Source organism: Helianthus annuus, chromosome 4 (genome assembly GCF_002127325.2).
Source record: "Helianthus annuus cultivar XRQ/B chromosome 4, HanXRQr2.0-SUNRISE, whole genome shotgun sequence".
Taxonomy (NCBI): domain Eukaryota; kingdom Viridiplantae; phylum Streptophyta; class Magnoliopsida; order Asterales; family Asteraceae; genus Helianthus; species Helianthus annuus.
In genome coordinates, this window is record NC_035436.2 from 99,251,208 (window position 1) to 99,269,217 (window position 18,010).

The 18,010-nt window shown below is 40.3% G+C and overlaps 1 long non-coding RNA gene across 1 annotated transcript; it reads left to right on the forward strand.

Annotated features, from left to right (window-relative positions):
• Positions 1-15,014: 15,014 nt before the first annotated feature.
• On the forward strand, positions 15,015-17,743 carry LOC110934596. Its single transcript, XR_002588466.2, has 3 exons — positions 15,015-15,193; positions 16,968-17,034; positions 17,483-17,743. It is a non-coding gene; the product is annotated as an uncharacterized LOC110934596 (long non-coding RNA).
• Positions 17,744-18,010: the final 267 nt, after the last annotated feature.

An 18,010-nucleotide genomic window follows, 5' to 3' on the forward strand; every position in this document is an offset into this window, starting at 1 on the left:
TATTTTAATACCCTGGTTATTGTCAGGAGCAGATATTGAGTAACCTAGCCTTAGTTAGGCATGGACTGATCACCTATGCTTAAACAAGGCAGCACTAACCAATATCCAACCATAATAATAACCATTTAATGTATATAAATTAAGTTATCGTACTTATTTATTCCAACAGTCAAAAAGAACATTGTAAGCATTTGCATGCACTCTTAACTTTGTTAAGAAAAAGAAAAATTGTACGCCAAGATCTCGAAGTATGAATTCTGGCTACAGGAAGTGCAATTCTTAGGTCACGTAGAAAATCACGAAGGTATCCATGTGAATCCTTCTAAACTAGAAACAATTACTAAAAATAGAGGGTCCCGCAAACAGCCATAAAAGTTTGAAGTTTTCTAGGTTTAACTGGATACTATAGACAATTTATTAAAGATTGTTCCAAGATAACTAAACCCTTAACTAAGCTAAACCTGTAAAATAGTTAAGTTTGAGTGAGGACCTAGACAAGAAGAAGCTCTTAAGATATTAAATCAAAGGCTTTAATTTTAGCATTGCCAAAAGAAACTAAAGTATAAGGTGATGCTTCAAAATTAGGAATAGAATGTGTGTTGATGCAACGCAAAAAGGTAATTGCGTATGCCTTCAGGCACTTAAAAGCACGAGGAAAATTTTACAACTCATGATTGAGAACTAGGAACTATAATTTTGCCCTTAAGATTTTGAGACATTATCTGTAGATACAGATCACAAAAAGATAAAGATACGTATTTGGGCAAAACAAACTAAACATTAGGCAAAGAAGATGGATGGAAATCCTAAATAAGTACAACTGTGATATCCAGTATCACGAAGAAAAGCAAATGTAGTTGCAGATGCTTTAAGTCATAAGTATCATGAAAAGCAAGAGTGAGTCCATGCTCTTAGATTAAGATCTACGGTTAGATTTAATGAAGCAACTAAAGAAAGTTCAAGAAACAGCAATCGAAGACGATGCTGAAGGAATAAAAGGACAAACCAAAGAATTAAAACAAGGAAGTGATAGAATTTGGAGATTCCCTAAGAAAACAATTAGGTACCTAAGCAGGGTAAATTAAGAAATAAGATTCTAGATAGATCTAGGTATACCATGTACCCAGGTAACAATCAGATATACCAAGATTTAAGAAATAACTTTTGGTGGATAGGAATAAAAATGGACATAGCCAGTCATGTATCTAAGTGTCTCACCTGTTCACAAGTTTAGGCAGAGCACTAGAAACCTTTAGGATTACTCCAACAATTAGAAATGCCTATATGGAAATAGGAACTCTTAACAATAGATTTTGTTACTAAGTTACCCAAAACCAGAAAAGATAATAAAACGATTTGAGTAATCATGGAATTGATTTACCCAAATCAGCTCATCTTCTAAACTATGAAAGAAACCTTTAGCATAGAAAGGTTAACCCAGTTGTACATAGATAAAACAGTATCCTTACATAGAGTTCCACTCTCCGTTGTATCGGACAGAGATAGTCGTTTCACTTTTCATTTCTGGAACAAGTTTCCAAATAGCAATGAAAACACGACTAAATTTAAGTGCATCTTATCATCCCCAAACAGACGGACAAAGTAAAAGAACCATTCAAAACCTTGGAAGACATGCTGCGAGCATATGTAATAACCATTCAAGTAGGATAACCACTTACCCTTAATTTGAATTCTCCTATAGCAATAATTATCATTCAAGTATCGAAACTGTCCCATTCGAAGCACTGTACAGACGCAAGTGCAAAACCCCAGTTTGTTAAGCAGAAATAGGAGAAAGTTAATTATCAGATCCTAAAATTTTACAAGAAACCCCTGACAAAATAACTCAAATCAAAGAAAGACTAAAAACAGCTCGAGATCGTCAGAAGAACTATGCAGATAATCGTCGTAAACCTTTAGAATTTCATGTAGGAGATAAGGTACTTTTAAAAGTTTCTCCTTGGAAAGGTATAGTACGATTCGGTAAGAAAGGAAAGCTAAGTCCGAGATACGTTGGACCATTCCCCGTAATTCAACGAATAGGACCAGTTGCTTATCGTTAACAACTACCAGAAGAATTGGCTGGAATACATGATGTATTTCATATATCCAATCTCAAGAAATGTTTAGCAGATGAATCCCTGGTAGTACCTCTTCAAGATGTAGAGGTAAACAAGAAGTTTAAGTTCATAGAGAAACCCCTACAAATAGAAGATCGGAAGATTAAGTTTCTCAAACACAAACGACTGGGTTGGTCAAAGTCAAGTGGAATTCAAAGAGAGAGCCAGAATACACTTGGGAGCTGGAGTCCGAAATAAAGCGAAAATATCCACATCCCTTCCAGTAAATCTCGAGGACGAGATTTTTCTTAAGGTGGGGAGGATGTAACAACTGCCACTAAAATCCATAATTAGGATGGTAATTAGCTATTAAGAAAACCCTAATTGAGAAACCCAAGTAATTCTGCACTAACCCTAAAATTTCCAAAACAATCAGAATCAGGATCAGGGCCCCTAAAACTCAGGGGGGGGGGGCAAAACCCTAGTTACGATTATCTAAATAACTTGATTATCAACTCAGCTAAGTTACTTAGACACGAAGCTACCTATAGAAAATAGGTGACCACTCGCGTAGCGCGACACCTATAGGGGTTACCCCTCGCGCTACGCTACAGGGACAAATTTCGCGTAACATAGGTTAACCACTCGCGTAGCGCCACGCCTATAGTGATACCCCTCGCGCTACGCGACGGTGTCAAATTTCAGGTATAAATAGAGGAGTCTGGGACTTGATTTCTAGCACAAAAACGACGAAGAAATTCGTTGTACACGCTAAGTTATAGCCAAAATACTACACAAACACACACTAATCTTGAAACGCTGCCGCAATCAGGGTAATAACTCAATCGCTATTACGATTCAACGTCCGACCGATTATAACTATCCAACGATAGTCCAGGTGCTGCTCAATTGAGCTTGTACTTTGATTATTCGTCGTGATTTCGACTTGAATATTAGAGTGTTGTTCGAATTCGGACTATGCTCTGTTATTCGTTGTGAATCCGATTGAATTATCGAGTATTGCACTGATTAATCGCTGTGAAGGTTTAATCTCGTGAATTGACGTAACTGCTGTATTAAGTTACCTACCTAGTTGTGTGCACTAGATTACAAAGCTAACTCAATAGGCTAAGCTCTACCTGTATAAATCTGCAATATATCAAGGCTTATCTGTAGACTAAACTTTGGCCGTATGAATCTGCATGATTATAATGTGAGTCATTCTTCTTTTTAAACTGTTTTCTCACCGTTTGTGAGTAAGTATTACAATACCTCAAATTATTTTCAAGGTTATAATTACAGGGATTAAGTCTTTGTAATCACCAAATTACAGCTGGTATGTGGGGTATTGTGCACATTACTGTTATTATCACTCTATGTGAGTGAATATTACTCTATGTGAGTAAATATTACTCTATGTGAGTTATTATTACTCTGTGTGAGTACACCGTCACTATTTGGGCAACGGGACCCAATAGTGGTATGACCACAGTCACAGAAATGAATCGAGTGACAAATACCCATTCTTGATAATTGGTTGATAGAAACATTGTAATCGCTCTTAATACTGTGAATTATAACTAACGGGTCGTTTTAGAAAACAGAATGATTCACTCAGTATTTCCCGCTGACAAAACCTTTTTAAAACGCGTTTCAGGTAATTACAGTATATTGGAGTAAGAATTGGATCCGGCACCAAAGGCATCAAGAAGTGGCTTATTTTATTAATTAAATCAAATTAAGAAATATTGTTTTTATTAAAAGCTACCTTTGAAACAACGGAATTTATTCCATCCATTTAAATAAAATCCGGTGTTTTCTAAACTCTGATATTTCCTAACTCACGGTCCTGATGAAATTTCCGCTGCAATGTTTTTCTTCAAAATAAAAATAATCACCGGTACCACGGGACTGCTCACGGCACCCGATTCCGTCCAGGGTGGGTCGGGGGTCGTGACATTCATCCATCACAAGTTCCCGTAAACCGCCATATAGTGGGAACCAAATACGTCCTGTTACATAGTAGGCGCCGTCTTCCTTCTGTTCTAATCGTTGCCTTGAGCCGTGTAAGGCTTCAGCCCTGACGTTTTCTGGTTTCAATGCTTCCACCTGAGCATCTCGTATTTGTGCAGGAAGATTAGACTGAATAGTAAGCTGCAAGGCTCGTACACGCCTAGGTAAAGTATCCTTTCGACTGAGAGCGTCAGCCACAACATTGGCTTTGCCTGGATGGTACTTGATGGCGTATTCATAATCGTTAAGTAGCTCGACCCATCGACGTTGTCGCATGTTCAATTCCTTCTGCTTGAAGATATGTTCGAGACTTGCAGGTAATGTCGCCATATCTTAAGCGTGAAAACGACAGCTCCCAGCTCTAAATCGTGCGTCGTGTAGTTCCGTTTATGAATGCTCGACCTGGCGCTAGCTTGAGCTATGGGTGTTGCTCCTGGAGTTAGCTCGATTTGAAATTCGACCTGGCGATGAGGCGGTAGCCCAGGTAAATCTTCAGGAAACACTTGAGGAAAATCGCGTACAACTGGTATATCCTCTAGTCTCTTTTCTTTCGTCGATGCTTCTGTAACAAGTGCCAGAATGGCAGTGTGACCCTTTCGCAAACACTTCTGGGCCTTCAGGAAGGAAATGATGGCAACCACGGCACCACTTTTGTCGCCTTGAACTTCGAGAGGTTCCTTACCCAAACGAGGAATACGAATGATCCTCTCCTTACATAGGATCTCTGCCTACTTCTTGGATAACCAATCCATACCGATGACGATGTCAAAACTACCCAGAACTATAGGAATGAGGTCGATGGAGAAAGTCTGACCAGCGAGGATAAGATTACAACCTTGAACTATATGTGTTGCTTCTAGACTTTTACCATTAGCTAACTCTACGACATGTTTGGTGTTTAGGGGAGTTGGTGTACGCTTTAAAGTTTGGCTAACTTTCAAAGACACGTAACTTGTATCCGCACCCGAATCAAATAATACTGTGACATAAAAGTTATCAAGAAGAAACTTACCCATGACTACGTTGGGATCATTTCTGGCATCACCCTGCCCCAACACAAAAGCACGACCCCTTGCTTCATTGCCGTTGTTGTTCCCACCGTTGTTGTTGTTGCCATTTCCCTGATTGTTGTTATTGTTGTTGTTGTTCTGGTTCCTGTTTAGCTGAGCGCAGTGTCTTTTGAAGTGACCCTCTGCGCCACAATGAAAACATCCCTTGTTGCCCTGTTGTTGATTCTGTTGTGCTTGTGGCTGCTGCTGATTCTGGTTCGCAGGCCGAGGGCTTCTACAATCCTTGGCCTCATGACCCATCTTGAGGCATCTTTGACAGCAACCCTTGTTACACTGGCCACTGTGGTGTCTGTTGCAGTTGTTGCACTTTGGGAGGTTCCCTCGATATCCGCCCTGCCTGTGGCTACCTGAAGAGTGCTGACTAGGACTCTGATAACTGTCAGTCTTTCGCTGTTGAACCTGAGACTGAACTGAAGCTGATCCCTTGCTGGAATCCCCATCCCATTTTCTCTTGTTGTCACTGGGAGTAGCAAGTGTAGTAGAAGTAGTAACGGTAGCAGTAGCGCTGATACATTTAGGCAGTCTGTTCTATTCCACTGCCTGGTCCGTGAGGCGATGAGCGAGGCGTTGAATAGCCTGGATGTCGTCAAGATTAGCCGATGTCACATGGCTCTGGATTTCTGGCACCAAACCCTTGAGATACAACTCAATGCGCTTGATTGGAGGATCCACCATAGTTGGGCACAGCACAGCCAACTCGTTTGACCTCTTGGTATAAGCCTCGATCTCTGGCCCCGTCATTTTTAGATGGTACAACTCATCTTCCAACTTGTGAATGTCTTCCCGTGTGCAGTATTCCCTTTTGATCAGTTCCTTGAAATCATCCCAAGGGGTGGCGTTAGCAACTGCCAACCCTAAGATCTGCACTTGCGCGTTCCACCAAGTTAACGCGATTCCTTCCAATGTACCAGTGGCATATTTCACCCTGCGAGCCTCAGGGCATTCACACATCTCGAACACAGACTCGAGCTTTTCGAACCAATGGAGGAGTCCAACCGCTCCTTCAGTGCCACTAAACGTGCTAGGACGACAATCCATGAAGTTCTTGAAAGTACAAACAGGCTGATGAGCGGGTTGACCTAATGTGTAAGAACAGAATGAGGTTAAACATAAGAGTTGTTTAGGAACGTAGGATCTAAAGATCCTAGGATGAGTTACGACTGCAGGATATACCTCCTGCGTTTGCAGCTGCAAGTGCCGCAGCAACTTGTTCATTGCTAAGAGCCGTCAAGTGGGCTTGTGTCAAGTTAATACGTCTGGCCATTGATCTTCACATCAAAGGCAACATAAGTGAGAAAGGTTCGCGAATAGTGCGATGACAGAAGAGTGTAAGCACACAAGTGTTCTCAAGCAATAACAAATAGTGAGCAATGTAATCTAAGCATACTACGAGCAAAGTTCTATGCAATTCTAGCATGTAGGAAATAAACATAAACCTTATTACCTAGGATGTTGAGTCTTGCACGTGGAGCGAAGCGTCGTTGTGGATCGTTGAGAGCACTGTTCTGGTTATAGTCTGGTTTTAATAAAAACGTTTTCCCCTTATTAAAACCAAGTTCTCTATAACCAATGGCTCTGATACCAATCTGTCACACCCCCAAAATCCACCTGCGGAGTATCACCGCTTGGAAGCGTGACTGACCAGGATCAAGCCACCAATCATATAGAACCATATATATAGTATAAGTAATTGCCATTAAACCAAACCAAATCCATATGAAAGGTGTTCCAAAACATAAGTAAGTTATCACTGTTTAGCGGAAGCGTATAAATAAAACCCATCATAATAAAGTATCAAATGTCATAAGTGTTTAACAAGACAATCACGATCCAAGCCCACAACGACCAGCTCCTCCCTGTGCAAGCTCCATGTATCTAACGACCTGCAAGGCATGTAACAGAGGATCAACAACTAGTTGAGCGAGTTCACAGGAAGTAAATGCGTAATAGTAAGTTCGTTTGTAACATGTGGCTCTACTGGGCCGATAGTACATTCTACTGGTGGGGCTTCCCATGTTGTATATCCACTAGACTATTCGTAACCATAAGTGTTCTTCATATCCCGAGAACAGTAATACGTACAAGTTTACGTAGGTTTTACGTAAGTATCCTTCACAACCGAGGATAGGGGTACGCGGGGGTTTACGTAGGTTTTACGTAAGTATCCTTCACAACCGAGGATAGGGGTACGCGGGGGTTTACGTAGGTTTTACGTAAGTGCCTGACACAACCGAGGCAGTAGTGAGTATAAGTTCACGTAGGTTTTACGTGAGTGTCCTTCGCAACCTGAGGACAGTGAGCAATACAAGTATACGTAGGTTTTACGTATGTGTCCTGCACAACCGAGGACAATGGTATGGTAGTCTAGTAACAGTGTAAGTACGATTCTATTCAATCTCATTCCTTCAATCCCAATTCCCGTGCCCTGGGAATCCCATGCCTTAGTAAGTGTGTGAACTCACCTTGGTTTGCTCGGTATGCTAAGTTATGTGCTCACGGATAATCAATCACGTCCTATAGTATGCATGTATATTAAATCAGTTCAAGTTCGCATGCCATTTATGTCACGAAGTGTGTTTAAACAGTTAACATCAGGCATTACAAACAGTTAATCATCTGCCAACAATTCATGTTTCACATAACGGTCAATCACAGTTTATTCTAACATGGTTATTTCTTAACAACTTAACAAGATTGATATACATAATAGAGATAATAACTAACAGAGTTAATCAAACAAGTAAAGTTAACGGCTTAACCACTTAACAGGGGTTTACATGCTTAACAAAGATTACAACTAACAGAGTTACTGTTCAGGGTACTTAATTAAACACATGCGACGAAAACACATCTTGGGCGAAAGCCCTGTTGCCGAAATCACTTGTTGGACGAAATCGCCTAGTGGCGAAGTCCCTTCGGGTGGAAACACTTGGGCCGAAAACCAAACTTGGGCCGATAACACATGGGTGACGGAATCCCAAAGTTATTTTCGTTGGGTCCACCAATCATCAACATCATCATTATCAGTTACAAACTACAACAACAACCCTAATAATAATCTAACAACTACTCTGACTTCCTTAATCAATTGCTTAGTCAGATCCGTTCTTCTCATCAGTTTTGAAATCTTTATTTTATCATTAGCTTAGCGTCACAAGCATTTACTCAAGTAATATAAAAAAAACTCACATAACCACCAAGATTAATCCTACATCACATGAAATACATGAAAATCTTATTATATATCAAACATGGCCGACATTTGATAACCACCTCCAAAGATTATTGGACCAATTAGTTTGGGTGGGTTTGACTAAGGTTATGTTGAATAATAATGAGTCACATGCAAATGGCAGATTATATGCAAGCTATAAACTCATGTGCACCTTATGAAACCATTTGTAACTTCAGAGGAAAATCAATGATTATAATCATTATGTCTAGTAACATTACAAGATCCATGGGCATGCACTTTCAAGGCACCGAACATATTGATCAGATATCAAATTGGCTGCACCTCCAATACATGTCACATACTCACATGTACTAATATTATAAGATATTGAGCCCACAAAACCAAGCAAACATCAATACAATGATATTACTAACCGAATAAGGGTTTACACTAGCCGTTAATATTAAATCATCACATCATGTCAACCGAGTTGTCATTTTATGTATGCCACCCAAATCATGAAAATTCTCAATAAATAATACTCAAAGACCTCAAATGAAGTGTGGATGGTTTTCATGATGCTATTGGACCAACACCAACTTACTACAACCCTATTGGACCAAGAGCTATTGTTACCTCACCACCCCTTATACATCAAATATTAAAGTTGTAGACATGATATTGACAAACTCTATGCTAACAAGAACAACTAGCCAATTAGGATGAGATGGTCACATGTAACTAGCCGATAACTCCTATAACTTGTCAGTAGATCACATGTTGATCAATTTAATAAGATTCAGTAGATTCATACAAATCAATTCAATCATATGCTCATACATATCTAATAATAGCAGTTAATACAGAATGTCAAACAACAAGCAATAATGATTTCGATGACTAACCGAAATAGAAGAGACAATAATTTGGTTGATGTACGGCTCAAGTCTTTCACAGCTGCCGTTCGGTTTCAAGGAGAGCGAGAGAGAGAATGCGAGAGATGGGGTGATTAGGGTTTCTGTAAGTTATCAACTTCGTGCACGGTTTAAAACCAAACTCTTATCCGATAGCCACTGGGCCGAGGCCCATATATTGTTTTCATTGGTGAGCAGCGGACGAAAACACTTAGGTGTTTTCGGACATGATGTGTTTTCGGGTGGGGGCATTTGAGTTGGGGTGATTTCGTGATGGATGGTGTTTTCGTGAGGGATGTTTGGCATGTGCTCCACTAATACTCAAACAACCCATATATTAACCAACATACAACCATATATAAATACAAAACAACACTTGCATTGCACATCAAGTATAACATATCAATCACAATACGATTTAACGTATCACACACGTGTACAGTTGTGAAACAAACAAGTCATGTCAACTAACAACTTAAACGATTAACGTGCAATAGTGCGAAGACGGAAATCTTGGAAACTCGAGTTGTCACAGGTGTTGCACTTGGGATAGGTACCCATATATCCCTTTCCTTTCCTGCCAGTTCCAGCTGTAACTTGAGCTGGCGCGCTTGACTCTTCTTTCTTAACAACCCCACTGGTGCCTTGCTTGAAGTTTGAGAACTTTCTTTTGTTACCCCCGGATGACTCGACATGAGTCTCTTTCTTCTTTGGCTCAACATCAGAAAACTTGTTTAGGCGTATAGCCTCCTCAGTGAGAGCTACGCTTAGATCGATCGCCTCAGTGATTGTTGCCGGCTTTGAAGAGGTCACCATACTTATGATTTGAGGAGCTAAACCCCAAATGAAGCGCTCAATCCGCTTGAATTCTGGTGTGACCATGTAAGGTACCACATGTGACAGGTCGTGAAACCTTTGAACATACTCTGCGATTTTCGGACCTTCCATCTTCAGGTGCCAAAATTCAGTTTCCAACTTTTGAATTTCTGCACGAGCGCAATACTTTCTGCGCATGAGCTCTTTCAGCTCGTTCCAGGTCATTGCGTAAGCTGCGGCTTCTCCAAGAGTCTGGACTTGTAAATTCCACCATGACAGGGCTCCTTCCACGAATAGCCCATAAATGTAAGTAACTTGCTGGTCTGGAGCGCATTTGCTCATGCGGAGAATTGACTCTGTCTTCTCGGCCCAACGAACAAAAGCAACAGCACCTCCGGTGCCGTCAAAGTTGACAGGTTTGTAGTCTAGGAACTGCTTGTAGGTGCACCCTGCACATACGTTACAACATATGAATGACATTAGCATCCTTGCTTGAGATATCCAATTAGATCATGGTATGTCTCAATGACTTAGCATTACCATGAGGTGGATTGTTGTTGCCAGTATTGCCAGAATTACTTCCACTAGTCCCTCCTTGAGAGGCGGCGTACTGTGCGATGGCAGTAGCGATGACTTGCTGAAGCTCTGCCTCATTGGTAGGCAATGGCGTTTGACGTCTCGGCGGCATCTTCTAAACGGTGTGTTCACGTGGGTCAGGCCATAGTAAAGCGTATGTATATAGTACATAACATCTCATGTTATAAATAGACCAATCACATAACATCCCATGTTACAATTATATCAATCACACAACATCCCATGTTATAAATATATCCATCACACAACATCCCATGTCATAAAGCATAAATAATCAATCAAACATCATATATGATGAGAATACTGCGATTGCATTGCCATAAATCGAGACCACATGGTAAAGTGTACAAGTACATAATAGTGTCATACAACATCAACGACTAAGGGCTACATCACCCCAGTCCAAAAACATCAAATCAGTGTCAATACATCCATATACATGTCAACAAAAGTCAGGATCAGTGTGCAGTCTCCAAAAAGCTATGCGGTTAGAGCAATCGCCGTCTTCTCACCAACGTCCACCCGTGCTGTACTAAAGAGCTCTATACTGATGGCGGTGGAGGAGGGGGAAAATGGGAATAGAACAAACGTCGCAAATGGAGCCAGTCCTCCTCCATGGCTCTCTAGGAACGCAACCAGGACGCCATCTGCTGCTCTAGTGCCAAAAGGCGTGCAGTAGAGTCCGGTGGCAACGGTCGAGGGGGCTGCGAAGTAGCAGGGTGAGTCTGACCCTGACACTGGCACGGCGGTGGCTGGGCTCTCTCGAGCTCCTGTATACGCCGTGTGAGTGCCTCTTGCTGGATAACAAACGACATAAGAACGTCCTCAATAGAATACCCCATATGGAAAGGACGGTAGGGGTCGGATGGCGGCATAATAGGTGGTGACGTCCAAAGGAATGGCTCACTCGCTAGGGCAAAAGGTGGCACAGAAAATGGAGGAACAGGGGGAATAGCAGTAGAAAACTGTGGTACAACTGGGATAGATGTCGGCACATGTCCAAAGGGATGAGCCGAGGAACCCTCTCCTGGTCGTGTTGGAGGTGTGAACTGAGCGAACGAAAAAGGGAAATCCATGTGACGTGCATCGGTGGTATGTGGGGGAAAAGGTGGAAGCTCATCATCAGCGTCAATCCACCCATTCTGGGTGTGCGCATAACGGGGATCAATATGGGTCGCGAATAGCGCATGATCGGGCTCCAGGGGAACAGGATCAGGTATGGGAGCAACAATAGGGTCAACGGGTACATCAGCAATAAGAGGGGCATCAGCCTGAGCAGCAGCAACAACAGGATCACCCTCCAATAGTGGAGCATCAGCAGGGTGATCATCAACGGGTAGATCAGCAATCACAGGGTCAACAATGGGTAGGCCAGCACGAATAGGGTCATGCTCAAACACAGGGTCAGGAGTGGCTACCGGCTCGGGGGCCATGGCAGGCTCTGGGTCATCAAACGCCATCTCAAAATCTGCGTGGTCAGCAAATGCAGGGTCAACGGGATCAACTGGGTCCACCGGTCATCCATAGGCTGATCCAGGTGTATAAACTCAAGGTCCTGGTCCGGATCAAACCGAGGCGGAAAGACAGGGTCGGAATCCTCATCAAGGTCGTGACCAAAGGCGTAGCTCGGGACAGGGGCAGCAGATAATGCTCTATCAGGATCTGAATCGTGAGAATAGTGTTGCGCACCCTGAGTGTGCGACGGTGCAGAGGCCACAGACTCGAAAGAGTCGGGGACAGGTGAATGAGCAGGTGACTCCTCAGCAGGAGCATCTGCGAGCAACAAAAGATCACCAGTAGCTAGAAGGGCCTCGCCCTCAACATCATCCTCCAGGGGCTCGTCATCAAACAAATCGACGTCGTCATCAGCGTCTGCGTCGAGGAGTATATCAAGAGCAGGATATGCGGCAAGAGGTATAGGGGCAGGGATCTCCACGAGCGGCAAATCCCTGGCAAGAGGGCCATCATCGGGCTCGTCGACAGCATCGGGTAGCGCGAAGGGCTGAAAATCATCTTCATCCGTGCTGGTAACATCTGAAGTGTGTACCTCATGCTCCGATGATACTCGGTCGTCTGATACGATGGGCATAGGACCCGTAGTGTCCGACTCACCAGTGCCTGATGAATCCATGGTGTCTGTATCATAAACACAAATTTGCACAAATAATCAATCATACAATCAGATAAACACATTAGTCACCAATTAAGCAATCAAATAGTTCTCCTAGTCCCACTAGCCTCCCAGCCTCCCAGACTGATCTTCCTAGTCCCACTAGCCTCCAAGCCTCCCAGACTGCTCTTCCTAGTCCCACTAGCCAATTCTCCCAGCCTCTCAGACTGCTCTTCCTAGTCCCACTAGCCAATTCTCCCAGCATCTCAGACTGCTCTTCCTAGTCCCACTAGCCAATTCTCCCAGCCTCTCAGACTGACTCCCTGGTCCCACTAGACAACTACCTCGGCATCCCAGACCGAGCCTCGGCCTCCCAGACCGAGCCTCAGCCTCCCAGACTGAGCCTATAAATAATAAATAAAATGTGCTCAACATTTGTTTGTAAAAACGTTTTGGATCTGGACTTAAGTGGTATGCAGTGTAAAAATGTTTTCGTGAGAGCCCTAGTGATCATAGTCTAGACTCGAGAAGGAATCCTAGTTCGCTATGATCAGAGCTCTGATACCAAGCTGTCACACCCTGGCTTTGCGGAAGCGTGGTTAATTTGGTGTGACTTCTTAATACCATAGCTTAACCATAACAAAGCTATATGAAAATAAAACCTTGCAAGATCATCCATTGAATTAAGTTTTAAAACTTAAGTAACACAACATTGTCTTATGGCGTTGACTCATGCAACGGAACTTACAACCTAATAACATAAAACATTGTTCAGAAGACACAAACATCATCATGAAATAAACGCAGTTTAAGGACTGTGACTCGTCCAGGAAAAAGTCGCATCCCCTAAACTTGGATAACCTCGTAACTCTTATGCAGCGGGAAAACGTAACATACCACGCCAGATCTTTAGTTCCCTGAAATACATGTAAGTTGGAAAAATCAACAATAATGTTGAGCGAGTTCATGTGTAAGTGAGTAATAAAACCTTTGTATGTATAAAATTCTAGTATGTAGCAAATAAGGAAAAAGAGATCACCAATGGTTTGCAAGGCCATTGATATGTGTGAAGTGCAAGTAGGAAGACTCAAACCTAGCGGATTTGGCGTTGGGCACAAAGTCACCCCGAGGTCCTTTCTGCTGGGCCTGGGGCTGGGCTCGCTACACCCAGATAGATCTACCGCTACTGTCCCTCGGTCCTACAATGAGGATTAATGGCCTCAAGTTGCGTGTGACAACTGCCACTTTACGGTAACTTTTCACACTTAAAATACTCATTTTAGCTATATTTTTAGCTACATTTTTATTCATTTTGAACATCCGAACTGCTTGTTTCGTGACATACACATAGAATACTCAAGGAATACTTACTTAGGATGCATATGACTCATTTTTATTAAGTACATTTGGAACAGTTTAAACAATGCATCGAAACTACTAGAAAAGCACCTAATAAACTAGTATTCTGACGAAAAAGCAGAATCCGCATAAATCATCTAAACGACATCTTTAGGACTTAGACGAAAGTCCAACATCTTATATATATTAAACCCTAACTAGGAATACAAGGGTTTGATTTAAATCCTTTCCGAAGTCCGATAACACTAAAAATTGCCCGAAAAGCACTAAAAGCGATGATTTCAACACTTTTCCGCAGAAATTCTGCTGAAATCAGCTTTCTAATATTTTTACGACATGTAAAAATATTATTTGACATATAATTCATGTGAGGATACATTCGGGTATCATCCGAGTCAATAACTACATCAATTCACACAAGTTTCGCAACTTAGCGTTCAAATAACATCTAACCGAAACAAATCAAAACAATTATCCGAACAATGTCAAATCTTTTTTTTAATGATCATCTAGTGTTAATTGGATCATTTTGGTCTAGTAATGATCATTTAACACCCTTTAAACACTTAAACACTTATACTTATAAACTACCTAAAACATCTAACTAAGAACTCTAACATTTTTACTAAGTAATTCAAGAAGGAAAAGCAAAGGGAACCCCCCCCCCCATTCACGGTTGCAACACCCCTTTGTGGGACCCATTTTTTTTACTTGTTACCACAAATATCCTAGATGGTTACTAAAGTCTTGCAAGTGGATGCAAGTGGTGAAATATGATCATTACTAGTAACTAGTTACTTCATTCCTAAGCTTTTCATTCATGCATTTCACCCTTCCATTTTCACAACACCAAAAGCTCCCAAACATACCCCATTTTCGGTCAAGAACACCCTTCCCCCATCTTCATTTTCAAGCCACTTTCATGATGATCAAGATGCATTTTCATGGAACTTAGGAGGATCTAAGGCAACCACAAGTAGAAGCAAGCATTTCCATCCATCTAAGGGCTTTCAACCATCAAATCTTCATATTCTTTGCTTTTCATTTTCACCTAGATCATCCCTAGCCAAGAGCTAGAAGTGAGCCTTCTAAATCCATTATTTTCATACTTGTTTATGTATTTATTGTTAAAGAACAACTTATAACTAAAACAACAATACAAAATAAGATGAAAATATAAAGAAGCAAAATAATAATCATAATATAAAAGTGTGTTTATGTTGTGATTTATTGATGATTACTTGCATATTTGATCTAGTTTTGATGGTTAGCATACAAATAACTTGTTAGATGATGTTTAAAAACATAATCTAACAAGTGTTCATGAAAGTGTTTAAGGGTTTTGTTAAACATGAAAGATTAGATGGATGATCATGATCTTTGTTTTTGTTAAAGTACATAAAGTGGTTAACTAAAAGTAATGCTTTTACAAGTTATAAAAAGAAAACATACAAGATGGGTTTTTATAAAAAGCTTGTAAAACTAGAAGTAAAATGTGATTTTTGGACTAGTAAACATATGTAAAGATCATACCAAAACCCTACATGATTATGAGTTCATCTTGATAAGTTATGTTATAAATCTCTTATGTTTTTTTAAGAAAAATATGAGAAGATTGGTGGTGATTTTATAAGAAAAGATGTTTTTTTTTTTAAAACATTGCAAAGTCCATATTTCTAATAAAATATGGCTAAGATTTCTTAAAAATCATAAGTTATAAAAACTATTAGTTTTGACAAAATCTTTATTAGATTAAAAGATTTTTAAGAATAGTTTTTATAAAATCAAAGTTTGATATAAATATATATTTTTGAGAAAATATATATTTAGTTAACTTAACAACTTAAGGGCTATGTGTTATATGTTTGTATTAGTTATATGTATTATAACTAGGAACTTGAATACAATGATACAAATGAACACAATAAACATTTCGACTAAAGTCTTACAAGACTTCACATATTTACGCCTTAAAACGAGTTACGGACGATTCAAATAATCGGACACCATTTATGGTCAAAATGAACGACGGACGACTACATAAGTGAATTGCCAATCCGAAGAGTTACTACGATGTTTAGACGATCTTTCGACACGAAATATAAATATGCTATCGATAACAAATTTTCGGATGTTTATAAACTTACAAAAACTAGTATGTTTTTATTTACTAACAAATGTACTTAGTAAATTTTTATAAAAAGGTTTTTATAAAAATGAAAGGCTTATTATACTAGTGGGCTATTTTATAACAAATGGGCTTATTATACTTAATGGGCTTAACATAAAGGCATGGGCTAAGCCCAATATCAAAAACACATGGGCCAAGCCCAATACCAAACATATGGGCCAAGGCCCAACACTATTTAAGCCCAACACTATTCAAGCCCAACACTATTCAAGCCCAACACTATTTAAGCCCAACACTATTTAAGCCCAACACTATTTGAGGCCCAACACTATTCAAGCCCAACACTATTTGAGGCCCAACACTATTTGAGGCCCAACACTATTTAGGCCCAACACTATTTGGGGCCCAAAAACATGAAAACATGGGCTCGGCCCAATGATACCATTATTGTAAACACAATCATACAATTGATACATATAAGACACGAGATTAAGAGGACTAAATCCGACTATACAACTCAAATGATACAAGATGACATATATATACATATATTTGGTGAAATATATATATATATATACAACAGATTAACAACTCATTCATCTAAATACACCGTTCAACGAACAGTATAGACATACAAGTCTTACACACAAATAAGACACAAGACTTGTACTCAAGTTATTTACAAAGACCGAAGTGTCTAACAAAAATAAGAACATTTGTAGGTCGCAACGCTATTCAGGACGACCGCACGTGAGATCTTATTTTCATCTATTCACAGGACGCGATACTGTGAGTTCATGTCCCCTATTCATTTAAATGTTTTACAACTTTACAACTATCGGGGAAAATACATGTTCAACGTATGTTAAAGTTAGGGAATGAAACACCTTAGATCATGTGCGAATTAGGGTTATACATCTAAGCACCATTAATCCAGTTTGGACCTAGGTACAAGTGGTTAGATCTAATGGGTTTTGGCGAGCCCCACTCTTGGTCGTGGACCCATACGGAAGAGTGCTTTTGTGTCCCAGTCGATAGGAATCGGCATAAAATCGTCTAGGGTTGGATTGCTTCCTTTTTCGTCACACATATTAATGTCCTTGCAAAACATTAATGATCAACGATTTCATTGACGCTTTACATACTACAACTTACATTTTAAATACATCTTTTACAACTAAACTGCATGAATTCGCCAACTTTTGTTGATGTTTTCCAAACTTAACATGTATTTCAGGGAATTAAAGGACCATGTTGGGATTCTCAGTCAAGATAACAAGTACCAGAACTCCATGCCATCTTTTGGAGGGTTTAACTGTTATATTCCGCCTCTTTGCGGAAATATGATGGTTTAAACCTTAGTAGTTTATTTCATGTTAATGTATGAAACAATAACACTTTACTTTTATGTTAATGGTTTGTAACCGACACACTAAACTTATGTTGTAATCTTTTGAAAAACTTATGTAATGGCAATGGAGTATGTTTTATTCATATAGTTTGTTCATGTACATCGATATTTATGCAATGAAAACCATACAGATCACACCTCGCGCTTCCGCTACGAGCGGGTGTGACAGTTTGGTATCAGAGCATCGATTGTAGTGAACCAGGATTCTTTATCGAGTCTAAGTCTACAATCACTAGGGATCTCTCACGAAAATCAGTTAAATACAAACAAATGTTTTCATTTGCATAAACATTTTTCATGGTCCATTTTCAACAAGAATTCATCTCATACAAATCAAGCAAGGACATTAGTGTC